This window comes from Arvicola amphibius, chromosome 5 (genome assembly GCF_903992535.2).
Source record: "Arvicola amphibius chromosome 5, mArvAmp1.2, whole genome shotgun sequence".
Classification (NCBI taxonomy): Eukaryota; Metazoa; Chordata; class Mammalia; order Rodentia; family Cricetidae; genus Arvicola; species Arvicola amphibius.
This window is the reverse complement of record NC_052051.1, coordinates 143,989,792-144,012,946: the sequence shown is the minus strand read 5'-3', so window position 1 is coordinate 144,012,946 and position 23,155 is coordinate 143,989,792. Positions and strand designations below refer to the sequence as shown.

At 39.8% G+C, this 23,155-nt stretch overlaps 1 protein-coding gene across 3 annotated transcripts in view; it reads left to right on the top strand.

Moving 5' to 3' along the window:
- Rab27b (RAB27B, member RAS oncogene family) overlaps positions 1-23,155 on the top strand; it is a 144,313-nt gene that overhangs the window by 101,414 nt on the left and 19,744 nt on the right. The window lies entirely within an intron of this gene.

Here is a 23,155-nt window from a genome sequence, read left to right as displayed (position 1 = left end):
TGCTTCTGTCTGGCAAATATTGACTCATACTTTTAAAATAATAATTAGCTAAGGTAGGCTCAGGGCAGAAGTTTAATCTTAATCATTAGATATTCCGTAATTTATCAAAATTGCATCATTCCACAAAAACAACTAGTTATTTTTATATGAATTCTTCAACGCCAAAGGATGATTAACAAGCTTCTAGGTGATTTCCTTCTGTGCCTCATCCAGATGAATGGACCAGGGTCAGTCTCCCTACTGCGAGATACAGGAGACCTTTCTAAAAGGTGAATCCCCGGTCAAATGTGGTCACATGTACACACATGTTCTTTATAGGCAGCTTTTCCTGGTCCACAGGCTGTGCACAGTGTATACTTGTGAACTTGTTTAAAAAGGAAGGAAGAAAGGAAGGAAGGAAGGAAGGAAGGAAGGAAGGAAGGAAGGAAGGAAGAGGAAAGGGAAAGAGGGAGGGAGGGAGGGAGGAAACAATGGAGGGAAAGTCAATTTGCTTACATGTCGTGTTCCACAGCAAGGGCAGTGATGCTGGAATGTGAAGGCACTTACTCATCTTGTTTCTTTCCTATTGACCTTCATGCCTAGTATGCTGACGTCTAAGGAACATGCGTTCTGAAAGACTGTATGGAACGTGCTGGGTCGTATTTGGAAGGAAGGGGCTGGAGAAGGCAGACCTGGATTCAGATGCCAGGCCTGACTTCAGTTTTGTGGTCCTGAGCAAAAGACATACCTTTTTGATTTCAGTCCTTTAATTTACAACCCCCCCCCCCATGATTCATTTTTATTTATTTATTTAATTTTTTTTTGTTTGTTTTTTCGAGACAGAGTTTCTCTGTGGCTTTGGAGCCTGTCCTGGAACTAGCTCTTGTAGATCAGACTGGCCTCGAACTCACAGAGATCCGTCTGCCTCTGCCTCCCGAGTGCTGGGATTAAAGGCGTGCACCACCACCGCCCGGCTCCCCCCCATGATTCTTGTGAGAACTAAATGAATTGGTGTATGTAAAGTGATGATCATAACAATTCAATGAGAGGTTGTTAATATTAATTTTTACTACACTCTGGCAACTCCGAAAGTGATTATCAGTACTAATTCTGTCTACATATGACACTGCAAAATCAGGGGACAATAAATTCAAGTGTTTAATTCCTGTTAATTTTTTCTTTTTCTATTTAACTAAAATATGATTACAACTCTGTATTGTGATTGGTTGGGTTTTCTCCAATTGGTTGGGTTGGTCTCCATCGGTTGCAGAGCTAGACATACCAAAGTGGACAGGAGAAAGACCACAAGGCCTCAGCCTACACAAAAATATCTACTGGCAACTCAGGAGGTTCTGAGAGGGAGAGGAATGTCTTTCCCAGGGAAGAGCAAATCAATGGTTATCCAATCCCAAATGGTCAGCCCTGAAAACATGCCTACAACTAACATTTGAAATGAAATTGAAATTTATGCCTTGGCAATGCTGAAGCATGCATGGGCAGCCCATATATGGTGGTTCTGTTAAACTTGCCCATATTGGGTTTTATGGTCAAAGTTGAAGAGGATGATTGACCAGGTCTCTTCCTCAAGTGGGCACCAGATCTCATTACAGATGATTGATTGTGAGCCACCATGTACTGAAATAGTTGTATTTAGGACTATATGTATATGTATACATTACAAAAACATATACATATGCACATAATAGCAATTAATGAAAAAAAGAAGCCCTAAATTTGAAAGAGAAGAAGGTGAGGTAAATGTGAAGGTTTGAAAGGGAAGAGGGAAATATTATAATTTCAAGAAAAAGATAAATTGTATAAATATGTATATATATAATGATGTAGTTATATGTATAATTTCATCATTTCCCCTCCCCTCTCCTACCCTTACTGTGTCCCCTCTCCCATGCTCATGTCCTCCTCTTCTTTAATTGTTCTTGTTACATACACATATAAACAAATAATATGTAAATCCAACCTGCCACATCCAGTCATATTGCCTGGACCCTTGTTTCTAGAGGTGGCCACTTGATATTGGCTAATCAATCAAGAGCTTCATCACTGGGGAAAACCAGTTCTCCCTCTCTTACCAGCTGTTAACTGCTTGTAGCCCTTCATCTAAATGTGAGCCTATGCGGTCCCCCCATCCTATGCTGGCATTGGTATCATGGGTTAGTTTTATTTTATATCAAGTTTTAGTTTCGGCTAGAAATGACTTAAGTTCACAATAATATCCATTCTAAAATTTGTATCATTTCATGTGGGTCAGAAGTCAAAATGCAGAATAATTACACAGCAAGGAGCGGTCTTTCCTAGATTGCACAGATTCTTCTGTCTCTCTTGTTTTGTACAAGAATTAGCAAGTTATCTGCAGCTGTCGAATGAAATGCAGGCCAGTCAATTAAACTGGTACAGACTTACACTGCAAATTAATTGGTGTTTTCATCTAATGTCCAAATATAACTGGATTTTCTGAATTTTAATTGCTAAACCTGTAGTCCTTAAATTGCTAATCACATTGCTTTTATCTTGACTTTTTGTTTCGTCGAAATGCAGAAGGTCACCTGGGGTTGTACTCTACAACCCCCCCCCCACACCCCAGACACATTTTATCAGACCCTCTGAAGGCTAGAATTTTGCACAATCTTTTAAAATCACTGAGGGTCTTTAACTGAGAAGCAATTTACACCTGTGCACACACAGTCCGCACCCCTACACAAACGTATCCATTTTAAGTTTCTGCTTCAGTGAGTTTTAACCAATAACACATACCTATTTTTGCTAATATAGTTTAGCAATCACCCAAAAATAAGTTCCTCTTTCCTTCAAAGGACATGGGCATTCTGCAAGTGTTCCTGAGACGTACGATGGACTGAGCAGAGAGTTCTTTATTAATCATCTTTTCTGACGTCTAATATATAAAATAGGAACCATGATTATTTGCTGTTATGACATTGATGCCAATTTCTGTACCAAAAATATATATATAAAGATTGCAAAGAAATAGCTGGAGAAGTGTTTCATACAAACAACTTCCCTCTCCCTACTAAAGCTCTCACCATCTGCTGGGTCTCATGTCACCAGTATTGTTTCTCCCTACACGTCCTTATTTACAAAGGGATCTAAGACCCAGGCTGTGGAAATTGCTCAAGTCGCTGCAAATTAGGGGAGCTATGATTCGACCTACAATCCGAACCCAAACTCTTCATAAAGTTATGTTTCCCTCCGTTGTACTCTTGCAGCTCCTCCTCCTGAACCCAATTCACGGCCTCCAGCTTTTAATGCAGGGAGCGAGCACAGTGGTTTCTGTCTGCCTCGGCTGACGCTTGCCGGACAGAATGCCCTCTAGACCGAATCAGCCAATCCAAACCAAACAAGTAAACTTCGGACTCAATTTTCTTCTGTTTCTATTAACGCCTTTACGAGGTGGAGCTGTGTTTTACATTTGTTGATTCACCTGCCCTGGGTCACCTGAGCATGAGAAGCTAATGACAAAATGTTGAAAACACTTAATGGTCACAAGCTGTGGGGTAGGGAAAGGAAATTGGTTCTTATGCTAATGGACTTTGCCTTGCTCGTCAAACTGTGTGAAAGCCACGCCCTTGTCAGGACGTGAGAGTGACATGAACCGACTTTAAACACTGGGCGTTGATATCTTGTTCCTGCATGTCCCGAGTATCTTCATTCTCTTCCTTTACGGATGTATTCTTTTCTTCCCTTTGACTTGTGTGGTGTAGATACAAAACCACAAAGCCATGGGAGTTTCTACAAAGGGAACCCAGGGTGAGTATCTGTTTCAGGGTGATTTCCTGACAATAATGTCTTCCAGTGAACTCGAGTCATAAATTCAAAGGGGGAGGGGAAAAAACGGACTTAGCTGGGTTTATTGGTCTCCATATTTGCAGCAATTCTGAAATCTTCTTGCATATCACAACAGTCCAATATGTTGAATATGTGTTCATACATACAGTCTATGAAACCCAAGCCTATGCTGTGATCTGAGTGATTTAGGAAAACGAGTACCATGTTATTGATGGCACAAGTGTTCAGGGACTGTGAAACCAAAATGCCATCTTGATTTCTTTGGATTTTGACAGTCTTTGCTCCCCTGAGGTGGTCAACTGAATTTTTTTAAAAACTATTTCAACAGTCAGCAAAACAGTAGCTGAGAATACACTGGAGGCTCCAGAACGCCATCAAACACAGAAAGTTCTGGATGCCTGACAGTCTGTGGCAAGCTGCGGACTGGCTTTGACCAGAACACATGAAACCACAATTTACATGATTCTAGTAATTAGGAATTAAGTGGGGGCCCAGAAGCCAAAGGATAATGCTGTGACAGCAACAGAGGAATTGTAAAAACCGCGAGAGCAGAGAACGGCGAAGTAGGTTAACTTCTTGCTGCTTTGAATCTCTAACTTCTGTCTTTTCAGAAAGTGGGGATCACATGTGCCTTAACCTCCAGAGTGTTCTCACATTGGAATTTGTTATTCCACCTTCTTTTGGTCCAAAGATTAGATATCACAGACTCTTGGAGAGAGATTATCATTCCTGGCAGGACCGTTCACTCCCCAACCCCTTGTCTAGCTCAGACTTTTCAGTATCTGTCCCCTCCCCAAACCAGGCCTTTCATTCCACTGTCCCCTCTTTCTTCATCTTTCTTCAGCTGGTTTTTATTTCCTGTTGTTTTTGCTCTGTAGTTTTCTGCCTGTGGCTTCTTTCATGTGAGGAACGCAGTAAGGCTTGCATTGTTGCGAATTCCAGCTGAGTGTTTCGATAATTCCCTTTGCCCACCATCATTTCACTGTGTCTTGTTTTAGAATGAGTCTACCGGTAAAAGTGCAGACTGTGATAGATTCAGCCAAATGCCACCAGTAAAGAGAAGATTATTTATAATCCCACGTAGACTCTGAAGAGCTCAACAAAGTGGGTTGAGACCAGTTACCATACAAATAGTTGGAATTTATCATAACTGAGCCCCACAGTGGGCTTAAAGCAAAATTATGAAGGAAGAGGGATAAGAACTTCACTCTGAAAATCCTCTCACGATTTTTAAAAGTGGCCCTCCATCTGTCAGTCACCCTTATTCTAATTATTACTGGTTTCCCTTCTATGTTATCCCTTGAAAATTTCATTGATGCCAGTTGTCCCATCTCAATCCTTTCCTGTTTTGCACTACCTAGCAAACAGGAAGTGTGTGCCTCTTATTACTAGGAAATCTACTGAGTTTGATTGCCTCAAAGGACTTGGGTGATTATGGGAGGTAGTGAGTTTAATGACTTTACTTAATCAACCTATTTCATGAGGACTTCAGGCTGAGTATCTGGACAGATGCTGAGAGGCAGGCAGGTCCTCCAGTATATTCAAAAATTGACCGCAAAAGCTAATTTTAGAAAGTTCTATGGGCAGAGAATATAGTTTAAAAATAAGAGATTTCTTTCAGTCTGCCTTTGTCACATGCAGCAGTTCATTAAAAAATATGATTAGATTATAAATCATATAAATTAAGTGCCAAGTATATTGTAAGATCTTTGTAATATGGGTCACAGTAATTCAACATAGTTGAAATCTGGCCACGAGTTCAGTCAGTTAGAAAGGAATCAGTTCATTAGCTGTCGAAGGGTTAAGTCCAAAGTGGAAACCATGACATCAGAGCCTCCGTTTTACATAGCACAGCTTAAGAGGCTTTCATTGAGATTTCTTCAAATGCTTACCACTTTTATACACATGAAGCAAGACTCCTGATTTTGTTTGAAGTGTGGATCACTTGCGTTATTGGTCATCAAATTTTGATGTCCAACATAATTGGTTGCTTCATTGACAGTTTTCTATATCGACAGAGGGGAGTTTTGGAGTTAGTGTTTCTCTTGAGTAGGCCCTGTCTCTAATAACCTTACCCTGCAGCATGCAAGCTTCCCAAGCATCCCTTCATTCCAACATATTCAAAACGTATCGTTACTTGGTAAGGTCTTCAAAACTAAGGAAGCAAAAGTATAATCTGTATGCTCACTCGGGGTCCTTCTTTATGGAGGATTAATGCAGACAGAAATTTCTGTCCTCCCCAGTCCCACAGTCATTCATTACCAAGGAAACACACAGAGGCTTATATTAATTATAATCTGTTTGGCCTATTGCTCAGGCTTGTGACTAACTAGCTCTTACAACTTAAATCAACCCATAATTCTTATCTATGTTTGGTCACATGGCTTGGTACCTTTTCTCAGTGAGGCATTCTCATCTTGATTCCTCTGTGTCTGGCTTGTGAATGCATCTCTGCCTTTCCTCTTCCCAGAATTCTCCTCGTCTGGTCACTTCGCCTATACTTCCTGCCCAGCTACTGGCCAGTCAACATTTTATTAAACCAATATGAGTGACAAATCTTTACAGTGTACAAGAGCATTATCCCACAGCAGATTAATCTATGGTGGACTCTTGTGAGGTGTTGTGTGTTAGGTTGGTTTCATCTGTGAGTTAATGCATAAGGTCACTTTGAGGGCAAAGATAGTGTTTCTCATGTAGAAATTTCCATTTTAGTTATTGCCTGAGATCAAGCTCTTGAGGACCCATAGATTTATTATACAACCACTAGATTTATTTTGAATTATTTAGAATTAGCAGGACATATGTTACGTTCAGACATTAGATGAGGATTGTTTTTGGTCTAGATTCCAGAAGCGAACAGGGTAAGTGGGGATTCTGTCTTCCCTGAGTTCCATCTCTACATGGGAAGGGAAGTGATAATGAATAAGGAGGAAGATATCAGCTAGGTTTGGGAACTGTGCACTAACTCAAGTAGAGCGAAGCCTTAGCAAGGGAACGTGGAGCCAGTTTCAGATACAGATGATGTCCATTGGATCTTCTCAGGAAGAATTATTGTAGCTGAGACCTGAATGGTAATCAGAAGGCAACTGCGAAAATGCAGAGACATAGGTATAATATAGGGGAGCAATGAGCATTAAGGCCATGAGACAGGTTAGGACTTGACTCCTTCAAGGAATCCAGGAAAGTAAGTGTAGAAAATTATCAGGGAACTTGTCAGAGCCAGATCACAGGCTGCTTTTCAGGCCAGACAGGTATTTTGGCTCTGTTCTGTTTTCAGTGTAATGGGAAGAAGACAAATTAGAGGCTTTTGTTGGTTGCAAGGGCCGTGCAGCTTATCCACATGGACCCTTCTGAGAATGAAAGTGGATGCTGTTACCAGACGGTCTGGACACGGGGTCTGTGTAAGCGACCCGTGGCTTGTGTGGTCCAGCAGCTTTCTGCTGTTGAGGAGGGGTGAGCGGAGAGGGTGGTGGATGGGGACTTTCAGGTTCCATCATTTGAGCCTCAGAAAAACAGCATCTTCCCCACACAGCAGGTGCTCAGTGTATGTTTCTTTGGGGTGTGAACCTAGGAACTTATGATTTTTGCTTTTTTATGTATGTTTAAAGATATATATTATTTATGTGTACTGTGTGTCAGTAGTGTCCTGTCTAGTGTGTGTGTGTGTGTGTGTGTGTGTGTGTTATGCATTTCTTGAGGTGCCAAGGAGGCCAGAGGCGAGCATTAGATGCCCTGGAGCTGGAGTTACAGCTGTGGAGTTACAAGTGGTTATGGGTTTTATACCGTGAGTTCGCAGAACTCATTGCAAGAGCAGCAAGCACGTTTAGCAGCAGAGCCTTCCAAAGACCCCAGGCTCTTGCTTTATAAATGGACAAATAGATCTGTGCTAAAATAGATTGTGGAATCTGGTTCTGATCCCAGAGCCCTCTTCCTGACACACACACACACACACACACACACACACACACACACACACACACACACACACGGTTAAATTCATGCTCTTTCCTTAATTTTTTTCTTTTTAGCTTTTTGAGACACTATCTCACAGCGCAGCCCAAAATGACATGGGTCTTGCTATTTAGCTCAGACTGGCCTTGAACTGATAGCAATCCTCCTGCCTCAGCTTCCTGATTGCTGAGTATACAGATCAAAGCTACCATGCCTGCTCTGTGAATTAACACCTCATAATAATTTGTAAAAATATTTCAAATCTACCTCCTCCTTTTCTATTCTTTTCCTTTATTTCTTCTCTTTTGACTTTGATGTTCTACACAGAGAAATTCTATGACTGTTAAATATGCTAGCTTTTATTAAAGGCAGGGATAAGGAAAACCTTAAGGAAGTGTCATCAGGCAGGTTTTTAAAATTTTTTCCTTTGAAGCCTCTACTATCACAGCTGATACTGAACCCTGGAAGCTCAAAATGGACTACCTGGCAGGGTTCATTTCATCTGGATGGTGGGATGTTTGTCCAACTTGTCACTGCACCTACCAGGAACAACTGTCAAGTGTGTCCTCTTTTGTGTGTTTATGACACCACTTTAATTCCAGATAAAGAGATCTAGGAATGACCTGCATAGTGCCCTATCAAACAAAAGCCAGCAAATCTTAGTTGAGCATGGTGGTGAATGCCTGTAATAGGTAATCCCAGCATCCAAGATGCCGGCAGGAGGCTGGTAAAACTAAGGCCAGTCTGTGCTACATAGGTGGATCGTGTTTCAAGAAAACAGAAATAATATATCTCACTCTTCTGGTTAGAATCATAGATATGAAAACCGATTTCCAGTTTATAGTTTACAAAATTTGTGTTGCTGTTAAGTATGTTTATGAATTTATTCCACAAACTTTCCAAATAGTAAAGATCAGAAAAATAGCAAAGTGGGTTTTAGAAATTGCCCGATAGTCTTTCAGTGCTTGTTGTGCTGCGCGCACTCGTGTGCACATTCTGGTGTTCATGTATTTGCATGCACTAACATGTGTACAATCATGTGCATGTGTAAGCAAGCTTGCATCTGCATGCCAAAGGGCCACGTTCATCTTTTAAGTCAATGCCTGCTTATCCCAGTCTTTGCTGTTTGCTTGAAAACAGCATGTTGTGTGCATCTTCATCATCGGTCCTTGTAGTTTATTGATTTCTGCTGTTCATGAAAGTCTCCTATCTACCGTGACATAAGGTATATTATTGGCTGACATTTGTGATTTTTTCCCCTAAAACACTTTATCAATTCATCTTATAAAACTAGTTTCTGTTTTAGACACTAGAGAAAATCATCTCTTTGAGATCGTGTTTGAAGACTTTAAGATGTGCCCTATCACGCCCCAGTTTTACTTAATATTAGCCTTTTAGTCTTAATATAAACTAGATAGCTAACTGCTGAGTGGCATTGTCTGAGAAAGGCAGTGGCAAGCTTGTTTTAAAATATAAAAATCTCCATTAGTCACACACAATGCTATGTTCACTTCATTGTATCCGCAGAAACACACAGAGAAGTGTGTAATGTTTCTGGTCTCCTATTCTATGCATGTGAAATTTATACTTCTGAAATTTAATATGCATGCCTTCAGGCTTCATAACCAATGGTGTCTCCTTTGGGACAATATCATCTACTGGAACAACTTCTGGCAGCAAGACCATGCTTTTGTCTGGACGGAACTTCCCACGTACAGTGGAGGTTACTAGAAACTGGTAATGTAGGGTGGGGGAAGGCAGAGGTCTATTTTTCTTCATGAAAATTGAAAACACATGGGAAAAGCATTCCCCCTGGGAGCTAAGAACTTCTCTGAGATGCAGACTCTCAGTCAAATGGACTGCTGTGTCGACTGCCATATGTCTACTCTTGGTGACAGCCTATGGCAATTCTTCCCCAATCATATACATTCAACTTTCAGGGTTTCAAAGTGCTAAGTTTACTTATTGTTTTCCGTAAAGGTCTCAAAAATTAACACAGCAGTCTTTTATGAAAATGGGAAGTGTCAATTCCAGAACACAGACAAAGTTTATTAAAATAAACAAACAAAAAACCCACTTTAATTGCAATTATTTATTGATTTGGGAGCTATGTGGGGGTGGATCAGATGACATGGGAGTCTCCTCTATGTGCTGTGATTAGCATTAATGAAGAAAGAAACTGCTTTGGACCTATAGCAAGGAAGAAATTAGGTAGGTAGAGAATGCTAGGCTGAATGCTGGGAGAAAGAAGGGTGGAGTCAGAGAAAAGCCATGGAGCTGCCAAAGACAGACGTGCTGGAATTTTGCTGGTAGGCCACGATCTCATGGTGATGCACAGATTAATGGAGATGGGTTAAATTAATATATAAGAGTTGGTCAGTAAGAAGGTAGAGCTAATGGGCCAAGCAGTGATTTATTTAATACAGTTTCTGTGTGATTATTTCCCGTCTAAGCTAACTGGGCGGCTGGAAAGAACAAGCAGTTTCTTCCAACAGTCAGATGACAGTTTTGAGCGAATCTGTTCTCCGTTTACCCTCTGTGGGTCCTAGGGTTTGAAATCAGGTCAGCAGGTGGTCTGGCAACAAGTCCCTTTAATCTCTTTGCTCTATTGCAGGTCCATGAGAGCCTATTTCATTTTCTTTTTTAAATTAAATATTTAATTGCTTTTATTTTATATTCATGAGTGTTTTGCCTGGATGTATGTAAGTATACTATGTGCCTTATTGATGCCTTTAGAGGTCATAAAAAGGGCTCTAGATCTCCTGAAATTTCAGTTTTGACCATCCGTGTGGTGCTGGGAAATGAACCAATCCTGTGAGAGCATTAAATGCTCTTAACTACTGAATAACCTCTCCAACCCTGGTTTCCTTAAGAACTGTTATATAACTTTTTTTTGTATTTAACTAAACTTTAGCTCCTGGTTTTATTCTTTCTGATTTTGGATTCTTCCGTAAGAAGAACGGTGACATACGAGCAGTGAAGAGAATGTCTTTCCAACGGAAGCACACTTTTTCAGTTTCAAGAAGAATTAAGCAAAACGACAACTAAAAATTCCACTAGAAAAATTTTCCTAGGTGTAGCTTCAGCTTACTGTGCTTACCAGACCCACACCCAGCTAGTCACCATTTGAAAGCTAACACTCTGGCAGGCTCTGAATGAGAAACCAAGATTCTACTTTATGCTCTGTTCTTATTGAACTTCCAAATGCACCAAGCAGCCCAACAGGCCATCCGAGCTATGTTTCCATGCTCTATTGACTGTTTACCCCACCAGGAGCAGCTGGGGCTGAAAGGTGACAAAGACCGTATTATGAATGTTGTATGTAGGAAAGTCTTAGGTGAGTTTAGTTGACTAGATTACTGCTAAGAAGTAAACAATGGTCTAAGTAAAATTGTCATTAGTAATCAGTAGATAATTGCTTCCAGCCAGCACTCTATCAGGGTCGTGAGTGGCTGAAATGATCTTGTGCTTTCTTAAGTAGAAAGTGTCCATTTAAAATGCAGCTTATGTCTTTTCTTAAGGATTTCCATATCACCTTTGTTCTGAGAAATTTGCTGGATTTGTTATAGGCTAAAAATATGTCAAATCTGGTCTGATTAAGGATTCTGTGGGTTTATTATCTTCATTATACGAGGCTCATACTCCAAAATTCTAAGGGCTTCCAATTTCTTGGGAAGACAGAATGGAGAAAAATTCAGGGCACCTGAATATTCAGGCAGATATTTTATATGCCCACAGCTGCAGATAAATAGCTTTAGAACAAAGGGCTAATTTACCACGTGGGTAGAAAATGTCTATGATCATACTTCTAAATGCAGAGAAATACACTGATGTGGGAGTCCCCTCTGTGTGCTGTGATTACCATTAATGAATAAAGAAACTGCCTTGGCCTTTTGATAGGGCAGAACTTAGGTAGGCGGGGGAAACTGGACCGAATGCTGGGAGGAGAAAGGCAGAGTCAGAGAGACACTATGGCACCGCTGCCAGAGTCAGACATGCCAAATCTTTGCCAGTAAGCCACTGCCACGTGGCACTATACAGATTAATAGAAATGGGTTAAACTGATATAAGAGTTAGCCAATAAGAAGCTAAAGCTAATGAGCCAACCAGTGTTTTAATTAATATAGTTTCTGTGTGGTTATTTTGGTTCTGGGTGGCTGGGACGAACAAGCAGCCTCTTTCTCCAACAATACACTCTAATGTCTGCCTCATACTAAAGCAATCCAGTCAACATGTAATTCTGGATATCCAACTTCATTGACCCAGGCCACCAGAACACTTTGTACATAGAAACCAAGTCTCCCACACTGGGGCCACATCTGGCCCAAGACCAGTGTTCCCATCCCAACTTGCTTTTCCCCCTTTCTCTCCTCAAACACCAGCTCTCATCTCACCTACTTGAGAAAGATTTGTTCTGCCCCCACCCCCTCTCCCTTTGGATTCTGATCCCTCCCAGGACTCTAAATTTTCTGAAGTAGGATGCATTCCAAATAAAATATCTGACCCAAGGATTTTCCCCACCCAAGGTAGGATTAAGATGTGTGTGCAGTAATCTTCGTCGCTCTCCCTTTACCATTAGATCACATGTGTTGTGAAAATAAAATTGAGACCCAGAAATTTCCTTTGACCTACGTTCTACAGAATGGAGTAGAAAGGGCCACTGTGAGATAAGCATTTTCTTTGCTGTAACCCCATTCCCTGTGGATGGACTCTCTCTCAACCCAGCACTCATTACTCAAAAAATCCTTATGAAATATCATAAAACTAAAACAATAACCAACAAACGTTATCTTCCTGAATAATTCTGGGAACTTTATCTTTATTATTCTTGGAATGTCATGGTTACATGAGCTATCTAAAATTATTTTTGAATGTTAATTTACTAATAATTATCACCTTCATCTTATTTTTCATCACTATCTGCCTATGAATCCATAGAAACTATTTAGTTAGGCTTCGTCATATTGCAGAGGCTGTGTTTGTGGTAGATATTTTGATTATGTTGCCTTTTTGCAAAATTTCATAATTAAGCAAAACAGAAGTCTACATGTCTTTCTCAATGCAGCAGCCTGCAAGCAAATGAGCATAATTTTCAACATTGTTACATTAATATTTGAAAAGTTAGTAAAAAAATCTTCATAGTCAAACACGTGGAGGGTGGGGACTGGGAAAATTTTGGTCACAGAATATAACATTTTAAGAGCAATGTTTAAGAAAACTATTGTTTAACATGACTTCTATTGTTCTTATTTATATCATAATTTTATGGGTTTTTAAATTTTTATTTTATGTATATGGGTGTTTTGTCTGAATGCATGTCTATGGGCTATGTGCTTGCCTGGTGTGCAAGAGGCCAGAAAAGGGCATCAGATTCCTTGGATTGGAATTACATACAGTTTTGAGCCTCCATGCAGGTGCTAGGAACTAAAACTGTGTTTGTTGGAAAAGCAGCCAGTGTTCTTAACCACTGAGCCCTCTCTCCAGCCCCACAATGGATTATATCTTTAATTGTTGCTAAAAGTGAATTTAGAATATTCACATTAGATGCATAGAGATAATTAAATAAGTTGATCCATGTTAATTAGCTCCATTTAGCCATTTCACAATGTGCACATATTTCAAAATATGCCCTGCATAATAATTTCATGCAATTTTTATTTGTCGATTTAAAAGTAAAGCATGTAGGACTGACCTTAGAACACCCTGGTGGAACACTTGCTTAGCATTCATGAAGCCCAAGTTCAATCCTCAGCACCAAAAAATAACTATTTCAAAACAAAAAAATAACTTTAATTTGAAGCTGTATCTTTTTTCGATTGATATTCTAAGAGGAGAAGCTTCATTTTACAATACAAATTTAATATCTTTTTACTTACAATATGACTCAGCAGCAAAGAAAGATGAATCATTTGGTTCATAGTGGGTGGTATTTCCTTACCAAAATTCAGATCTACTTACACAGTTGGGCCGTTAAGCCTTGGGCAGGAGTAATTTCTCAAAACAGGCAGATCTGTGAGCCACTAAATTGGGAAGCCCATTTTCTGGTCTGTGACTGACGGGGTGCACTGGCTCTGTAGGACAACCTACTGCTTCTACAGTGATTAATCCTCTCACACTTCACTAGCAAAATTTCAATCTTAAAGGAAATATATAGGATAGATCCTTTGCAGATTTCTAAGGAATTTACTCCTTTATAATTTTTTTTTCTCTTTTTCTTGTCTCTATCAAAAGTCTGAGCTTAAGGAACCCAGTAAAGTATTGTTCGATTCGTTTTTACTCTTAACTCTTTGGGGGCCAGTGACCCAGCTCCCAAATTAATTACAGAGAGTCTTGTTGTTGCTTCTAAATCCCTGGCCTTAGCTTGGCTTGTTTCTTGATAACTTTTCTTAAATTATCCTGTCTACCTTTTGCCTTTGGCTTTTACCTTTCTGTATTTCTGCATATCTTTTCTTTATTTCTTACGCTGTGGCTTTGCTATGTAGCTGGGTAGCTGGTACCTGATGTCTTTCTCTTCTGGTCTTTCTTTTACTCCTAGATCTTTGCTCCCCAGATTTCTCCTCCTATTTATTCTTTCTGCCTTCCAGCCCCACCTATCCTTTCTCCTGCTTAGCTACTGACCGTTCCTCCCTTTTTTAGATCAATGAGGTGGGTTTTTTTTTTTTTTTTTTTTTTTTTTGGTATTTTTCAAGACAGGGTTTCTCTGTAGCTTTGGTGCCTGTCCTGAAACTAGCTCTTGTAGACCAGTCTGGCCTCGAACTCAGAGATCTGCCTGCCTCTGCCTCCTGAGTGCTGGGATTAAAGGCATGCACCACCACCGCCCAGCCAATGTGGTGTTTTAGACAGACACAGTAACACAGTTTCACAGACTTAAACAAATGTAACATAAAAGAATGTAACGCATCCTTGCATCATTAAATAAATGTTCCACAGCATAAACAAATGTAACACACCTTAGAATAATATTCCACAACAGTAAAGTTTTTTTCTTTTTTCTTAAAAGATGTTTTCTTTAGAATAAATGAGTCATGCAGCCCACTTACCAGGCAAGCAAAAAAGATCCAATATTTTAAATGTTTCAAAAGTCCTGGAAGCTTAGTTTGTTAAATTGAGTTTATGTGATATCTTCTGTACATATTTTTGAATGAGTGATTACAATGATCCAGAAGCTGGCTCCCATGTTCCATGGAAACAAAGCTTACACTATCTGAGAGCAACTCTGGGCCTCTGGGCATCATGTCAATGGAATGGCAACAATAGTTTTCATCAAAAGAAGTCATCAGTCATTGCTTGTGTGCCAAGATTGGAGGGTCACAATCAAGTAGAGGAAACTGCTTTAAACCACAACAGGATCAAGTTGGATAAACAGACTCCTTTTGTTCCCCCATGGTTGTGGGTTTTCTATACTGACTGGGTCGCATTAAGAAGACATGGGTTTTCAACTGCTGGAAGGAATCATAGGGTTTTGACTTTTTCTGTCATTTCTTCACATGGCTCAAAGTGAACCACACTGGTGAGGAAAGATGGTTCGATCTTAGCTGCTGCCCTATCCTGCCGTGGCAGAGTATTAATCTCTAAGTTCCAGAGTCAGCTTACAGAGGTTCAGACCAGCCCAGAGAGGCTTGGATGTTTAGGTCTGAACTCCCTGGAGGACACCGACAAGCAGATTTACGGGGTGACACACACACACACACACACACACACACACACTCTGAATTGTTCTGGTTGCTTTCCAGTGTTATTTGATCACAGTGCGATACAAACCCATCATCTCTGCCTCAGACTCTCAGTGTCCTGATTACTGCGTGTATTTGTACACAGGACTGCTCATGAAGTTCCTGCTAAATAAAAAACTGTTTTTATAAATAAAAAAAAACATTTGTTTGTGATAATCATATAAAGAGTGTACATTATGCAGGCCGTTTGCCTTGGTTTTGGGGTGTGAATTTTTCTTTGAATGTGCATGAAAATTACTAGCAAGTTATTGCATTAAGCAAAAATCCATAAATTTCGCTAGGTCAAAAATTACTTGAAAAATAAACTAATATTTACCCTATTGGGCTTCTAATAAGAGGTATTATTGAGATATAGCAACAGTATAAACCTTTGGAAGCATTTATTTAAGTGGCTTTAGTATATTCATAAAGTTGTTCCGATGTCACTCTCTAAACCCAGGGAATTGTCTCTGAAGTCCATACTTGACAGCCATAACTCGCAGTTTTTCCTTTCCCTGGCTCCTGTTAAACTGTCTCTGATGTCATCTTTTCAGAGTCTTTTATATAAACAGAATTGTAAAATACTTGGCCTTTTGCTTCTTGCTTCCTTCAGCAAATACTTTCAAGTTTTCTGTGTGATAATGGCATGTATACACACCTCATTCCTTCTTCTGACCAAATAATCTTCCATCATGGACATACTACATTTCATGTACACACTCAATAGGTGACCAGTTGGTTTGCTTTCAGTTTGGAATTATCAAGAATAATTATGCCATAAGCATTTGTGTATGACTTTGTACGTTCCCCTACAAAGTTTTGTTTTTATGGTAGATCTGTTGATAGTGCAAAATAAGAAATTATATCAGGTAAAAACTACCCAATAATGGCAATTTTCTTTTATTTACAAGTTAAAATGCCTGAAAATTGCAATAATAAATATTCTTCTAAGAAATGTTCCAAGTGTGATTAAAATGAAACATTGAAAAATCTTTGCCTTCACCCCTACCCTGATGATTTCAGTATCTTTACAATCTTCTCAACTTAAATAATAAAATTCAGTATATACATATTTCATTTTTTGGATTGGTAAGTATGGTGATTTAGAGGAAAATGGACCCCAGAGGCTCGTGAGGAGAGGCACTATTAGGAGGTGTGGCCTTGTTGGAGAAAGTGTGTCCCTACGGGTGGGCTTTGAGGTTTCAGATCCTCAAGCCAGACCAAGTGTCTCAACTGATATAGACTCTCAGATGCTTCTCCTGCACTGTGTATGCCTGCACCCCGCCATGCTTTCCACCATGACGGTAATGGACTAAACCTCTGAACTATAAGCCAGCCCCAATAAAATGCCTTCCTTGATCAGAGTTGCCATGATCATGGCGTCATTTCATAGCAGGAGAAACCTAACAAAGACAGTAAGAGTATATAATTTCAAAGTGTGTCCTTTCTATTGCTGTGATGAACACCATATCTTAAAGCAGCTTGGGAAGGAAAGGGTTAATTTTATCTTAATGGTCCATCTTGTAGGGAAGTCAGGGCAGGAGATGGAGGCGGGAACCTGGAGGCAGGAACTTATACAGAGACCATGGAGGAACACTGCTTGCTGGCTTGCTCTCCGTGGCTCGCTCACCTTGCGTTCTCATACCGTCTAGAACCATCTGACCAGGGGTAATTTTGTCCATAGTGGGTTGGGCCATCCAATATTAATCACTCACCAAGAAAGTTCTCCACAGATGTGCCCGCAGTCTGAGAGAAAGAGGGGAAAAAAAAACTTCATTAACGTTTTATCTTCTTGAATAATTGTAGTCTGGTTTGTTTTAAATTGACATCTCACCCACACAATGCTATAAAACTAAAACCAAAACAGAGAAACTATGCAGAAAAAGTAATTGATAGAGTTGAAAAACAATGACTTGCAAATGAGTTTAGTAGCTACAAATAAGCATGACACGTTAATATAAGTATATATGCTTGTTAAATCTCTCTGTTTGAATTTCTAGCCTCTACTGAAAGTATAAACCAAGTGAAGATCTCAAAGAATTATTAGTTTATTATATCATAGCCCTTGATCGCCGATAAAATAAAATACATCCGTTTACTTTTCTTCAAATAGACAAATTCACTCCTGTTTACAGTAAGTCAATGTCACTTAAGTTGACAGAGATGTATATTTAAGGTTGAACCTTTGGTGTAAGCTCACGTTCATATTTTTAAGCTGAAATGAAAATGAATTGTGATAAACTTTTCTAGCGTTAAAATAATGCTATAGAATCCACTAAATAAAAGGTATCTTTTACAAGGGACTTCTCCCTCAAAACGTAGTTCTGTTCCATTAGTACATAGATTAGATACCAGTTGTTCTGGCCATCCATAATTTGACATTCTGGAAATTAATTCTTTAAGACCAATTGGTTAGGACTCCTTTGGGGCTGTCATTCAGGAAGCAAAGCACAGTCTGTGAGAGTTTCACAAGTCAGCATAGATCTGCTGGAGCCCCACACAGCCTATCAAATACAGGGTAGCGAAGAAAGATTAAATGACTGTCAATCCTTCACAGCCTTATTTTGAAATGATCTACACTAAGTGTAAACGATATTATGCTTGCTTTATTTGCTTCCTGTTTTAAAATTCCCAAAGCACCTTGAAAATATTCAATATACTCTCAAGAATAGAGTGTTTTTTATGAATTGAATAAGTTCAAGTCACAAGGTCACAGCTTGTTAGAGCCTTCTTGAGATTGTTATTTGGTAGACTGGCCAGAAATTTTACCCATAAGTATATGAGTAAAGCCCCTGATTCTAGTCACTGTAAGTCCCCTGTAGAAACACAAGGAATACTTACTTTCTCGGAACCGTGCAAACAAGAGGTACCAGTGAGTATGTGTTAGATGTTTCCTCGAAACTTTGCAAACAAGAAGTACAAGAGAATGTGTTTTAGATGAATAAATAAATTCTCCCCCAAAGGAGCCCTTTTCACCGAGTCCCTCCTTATTTTAGGTCTACTTGCTAGGCTCCGAGTGAACACCAATCATATCTTTAAAACATGCAGGACTTTGGAGCTTTGTCTTCCAAGGATCTCAAAATAATTCTTTTAAGATTAAATATTCATTCTGGGGAAAATTATCACCAGGGACGCTTCCTCCTAGAGTGGGTGGGAACAAACACAGAGAGCCACAGCTGGATAATGTGCAAAGGGTGAGAGACCTTAGAACACTCAGTCCTGAATGGATGTCTCCATCAAACCGCTCTGCTAAGGTCTCAGGAAACCCTACAGAAAAGGAGACGAGAAGATTTTAAGACCTAAGGGGAATTTTAGATTGTTTTTTTAAGTGAAGACTCTGTGTGTGTGTGTGTGTGTGTGTAAGCAACACAAAATGGACTCAGCAGGCTGTATTATATGTGTGTATAAATATGTGTGCATGCATAAACAATTTATATGTAATAGTTTTGTTTTGCATATATATGTATTATACATTTATATATAATAGTAATAAAATAAGATGTTATCAATTTCAGAGACAGTTTGGGACATGCAAGGAGTTACATAAAGTAGAGGGAGGAGAAATGGTATAAATGCAGTATTAATATGTGAAATTCTCAAAAAAGAAAGGAAGGAAAGGATGAATGAAATTAGGGTGAATAAGAACAGTGAACAGTAGGGGTAGAGACAAGAGATTGGGGGCAGCGTCAGACAGGATGTTCCAGGAGTAAAAATCATGGCCCTGGCCCCTCCGAGGAGGAATATCTGCCCCTACACAAGCACAGCATCTCTACCATCTCCCTGCCCAACAGTTTCCATTTCTTTGAACTTTTTCTCTTAAAACTCAAACTCAATGTTTATTTTTTGTCAATTAAATGCAAGAGTTTTTTTTCTTTAAAGATAAAATGTTTCCTCATCTTTTGTTTTGTTTTGAGATTGTAATTTAATTTTTCTGCTTTCCTTAAAATTTATGGCCTCACTGGGCATGGTGGTGCAGACCTTTAATCCCAGCTCTTGGAAGGGAGAGGCAGGCAGATCCCTGTGAGTTTGAGGCCAGCCTGGTCTACAGAGCGAGTTCCAGGACACGCTCCAAGCTATAGAGAAACTTGGCTTGAAAAGCAAAAACAAACAAATTCATTATCTCCTTTTTCATAAATTTTTTATTGAATTCATATATGCATTTGTATACACACACACACACACACACATCCCTAACTATATCCCGCTGAGGCCATATGATGTTACTTGAATGTATGTCTTCAAGGTTGTTTGGACTGGCAATTGGTATACTCTTCCCTATCTAAAGGGAACCACCTCTCTTGCTCCCAACTTTACTCAGTGGCCTATGGTTCTTTGTGTAAGGTTGAAGCCTCGTGGGCTTTCCTAGTCTAATTTGGCACAATGATTAGTGTCATCCTTGTTCAGCTCACATTTGGGCTGCCATATTGGTGAGACTTTGTGGGTGTGGCTTCTGATGTTAACACAAATCCCCTGACCCCCCCCCCCCCAATGTTCCGTGAACCTTGGGTACAGGAGTGTACTAGAGATGTATCCAACATGATTGGGCTCCACAACTCTGCATTTCTATTGGTTTAGTTGTTTTTTTTTTTTTTTTTTTTTTTTTTTGATGGTCTGTCTTTTGGAAAGATGTTTTCTTGACTAGGGGTGGAGACTATCTTATCTGCCAGTATTCTGCTTCTAATTATAGCAAATGAGGGAAAGTGTCGTGGGCGTTTGGCTCAGTTGGAGATCAATGGTCTGTCCTGCAAGTCCAGCGTGCTCTCGGGTGTGACTTCCCATCTGAACACTGAGGTCCAGGTGGTTATTTGCATTTATTGCCTTTATTGCTGACTTTCAGACTCTGCAGAAGCTGTAAGAGTGTTGTATTTTAGATCTTTGCCTCAGCTTCCTTCCCCTTGCTGTCCCGTGAAGGGCTCTGCGCACAGCACCCCATCTTCTGTATCTCTCTGTATCTGTATCTCCTGGCTCTGTGGCATAGCTGTGACATTGTGATAAGGACCAAGAAGCAGACGTGATCTGGAAAACATTACAGTCTTCTGGCTTTTTGTCCTTTTCAGACCAGTACAACCAAGAAATGACAAGATTACCAATCTTAGTACAGGAAAACAAACAATGTTGTTAAAACATGTCAGCTTTTTGATCCTTTCCAGATAAGTTTCTCTCCCATTTCTTGGAAAAGGCGATCTTTCCAAGGCTTTAGTTTTCTTTGTGCTGCTGTGCTTCGCTGACAGGGAAAGATCATCAACACCAATCATTTTAGGACTCAGAAAATAATGTGGTAATAAAAGGAGAAGTGAATCAAACACATCTTCAAGGTAAAGACAAAAATGTACAAAGAATTTTAAATGAGAGGAACAGAATATTAATATTTTTAAGAGAAACTTTAAAAATAAGCCTTCTAATTCTTAATTTAAAAGATCAAAGAGCACATCGGGAGCACTAAGTAAATGCGTTCACAGTGCCAGGTTTTCAGTTATTTTATGTGGTGTTCGTGTCAAATGCCACAGGGTATCCAGCACTCTTTATTTATAGAGAGCAGAGGCGATGGGGTCCAGGGTGAAACTATTCCCTGGTAGCTGGTACTACTTAGTCTAGATTAGATCTTGATTGGAGGCAGCCCTGGTATTGCCCCAGGCTGGATGTATACAATGAACAGAGGATACCCTGGCTACTAGTCAGGAACACATGCTGCGTCATGTAGTTGGCAAGTGGTTAAGAGCTTCGTAGTATAAATGGGAAGTAAGCTCCCATGCAGGGGTTCCCTGGTTCTCACCCAGTCCGGGTCCTTGCTGTGCTGTAAGACTGCTTGGTAGTTAGTCTTTCTCTAAGACCCGCTGAATCCCATAGCTCACAAAGATTTGAATTACAAGCACAACGATGATTCTACTCATTTAGAAATTGTGTTTTAGTCTGAAACTCTATGTTGTAATTTTCTTGTTTGGGTTCTTGTGGTTTAATTTTAAATTAATTTTATTTTTTTAGAGACAGGGTCCTTTATATCCCAGGCCAGCCTCAAACTTACTACACTGCCCAAAATGGTCTTGAACTTCTGATCTTTCCGACCCTACCTTCCCAGTGCTGGTATTAGAAGCATGTACAATTTCAGCCAATGTTATGCAGGGCTTGAGAATGAACCCATTCCTATCAGGCAAGCCTTTGACCAATTGTGCTGCATTCCCAGTTCCCCTTGCATTCATTCTCACCTTTTAAATGCATCCAAACTTTGCCGGAAGCTAGATTGTGAAGTATTTATTTTTGAGTTTCATCTTTGTGCTCAACACTCATGCTGATGGATTTCACTGGATCTGTCTGAGATTTAGTCTCTTTTGTGACTATCAACAATAAGGGGAAATAATATAGGAAACTTGAATAAAAATTTAGATCATGCTGATACACCCTTTTAATTCCACCCTTTTCATTTTGTCTAGGTACCTTCCAACTTTACTTTCTATTCAGGCAGTCAGTAGCTCCAGTTTTGCCCCTCTATGGCTTAGACTGAGGACAGACTGTGGCAGTCCTCCTTTCTCCAGAAAAAAAAAATGAAGAGGCTAGTAATAAAATGATACTTACAGAGAAGATGGAGAGATGGTAATGGGGGCCTCCAGTAGGGAGCATCATTCTGCCTGGGCACCAGCATGACTCAAAGACTAAGAAGAGCAGCAGGTTCAACCATAAAGCTCTGATTTAGCGCCATCAAGTTGACGCTTTGATAGGCAAAGGTATCTCCAAGGAAGCCCGGTGTCTGTGGTTATCTGTGCCCTTTCATTGAGGATGGTGAGCTGCTGATGGGTGCACTTGCTTCCAAAGCCATGATCAGATTTTGTCTAGATAGTTTGAAAGGGAGGAATGTTTGAGGACAACAATATGAATTATCCAATCTCCAAAAGGATTCTTTAATGAAAGAAGCACACATCCATAATCAATTTAGCCCTATTTAGCAAAAACAATATAGTTCAAATTAAGGAAATAGTTATATTTAAAAAGAAGCAACTTTCCAAAGCAATTTAATAACTGTTAATTACTCGATAAGTAGCTCATTATCTTCATCAGTTGTTTTACCCAAAGACATAAAGTCTTTTATCTTGCACTACTACTTAAAGTGGCAAAATAAAGCATTTTGAATTACGTTTATGGACACATAAACCATGTGTATCCTCTTCTATTCGGTTGCTTAGTGGCAGTGTGGGTGGAACCCAGCTTCTCACACATGCATGCATATGTGTGACATGCACAGAGATATGTCCCTGTCCCCTTCCTTATTTTGTAACATGATCAGGTGAAGTTGCCCAGGAGGAAATAAAGTTGTGATCCTCCTGCCTCAAGCCTCCCAAACAATTGGAATTATAGACTTATACCAGCAGGCCTTTTTTATATTTTTGGAAAATTATGAAAACGGTTTAGCTCATCTAATAGGCTGTTTTTGAAATGTAATTTTAGTCATTGCAGACTAGACTGTCTTAAAGGCTGCAATGGCTCCTGGGTCTCCATAAATAGGAAAATCTTCTTTTCACGTAATAGAACAACATTTTCCATGTTAGCAATGTCTTCTGAGGCCTCCCTCTTTGTTGTAGGATAGAACAAACACATTCCGGTGGCCTATGAGTGAGAAGTTTGTAGCAAATCTCTAATCATTGTGGGAACTTCACGACAATAGAGGATAGTGTCGTTCAGATGAATGTGCCCTCACCTTG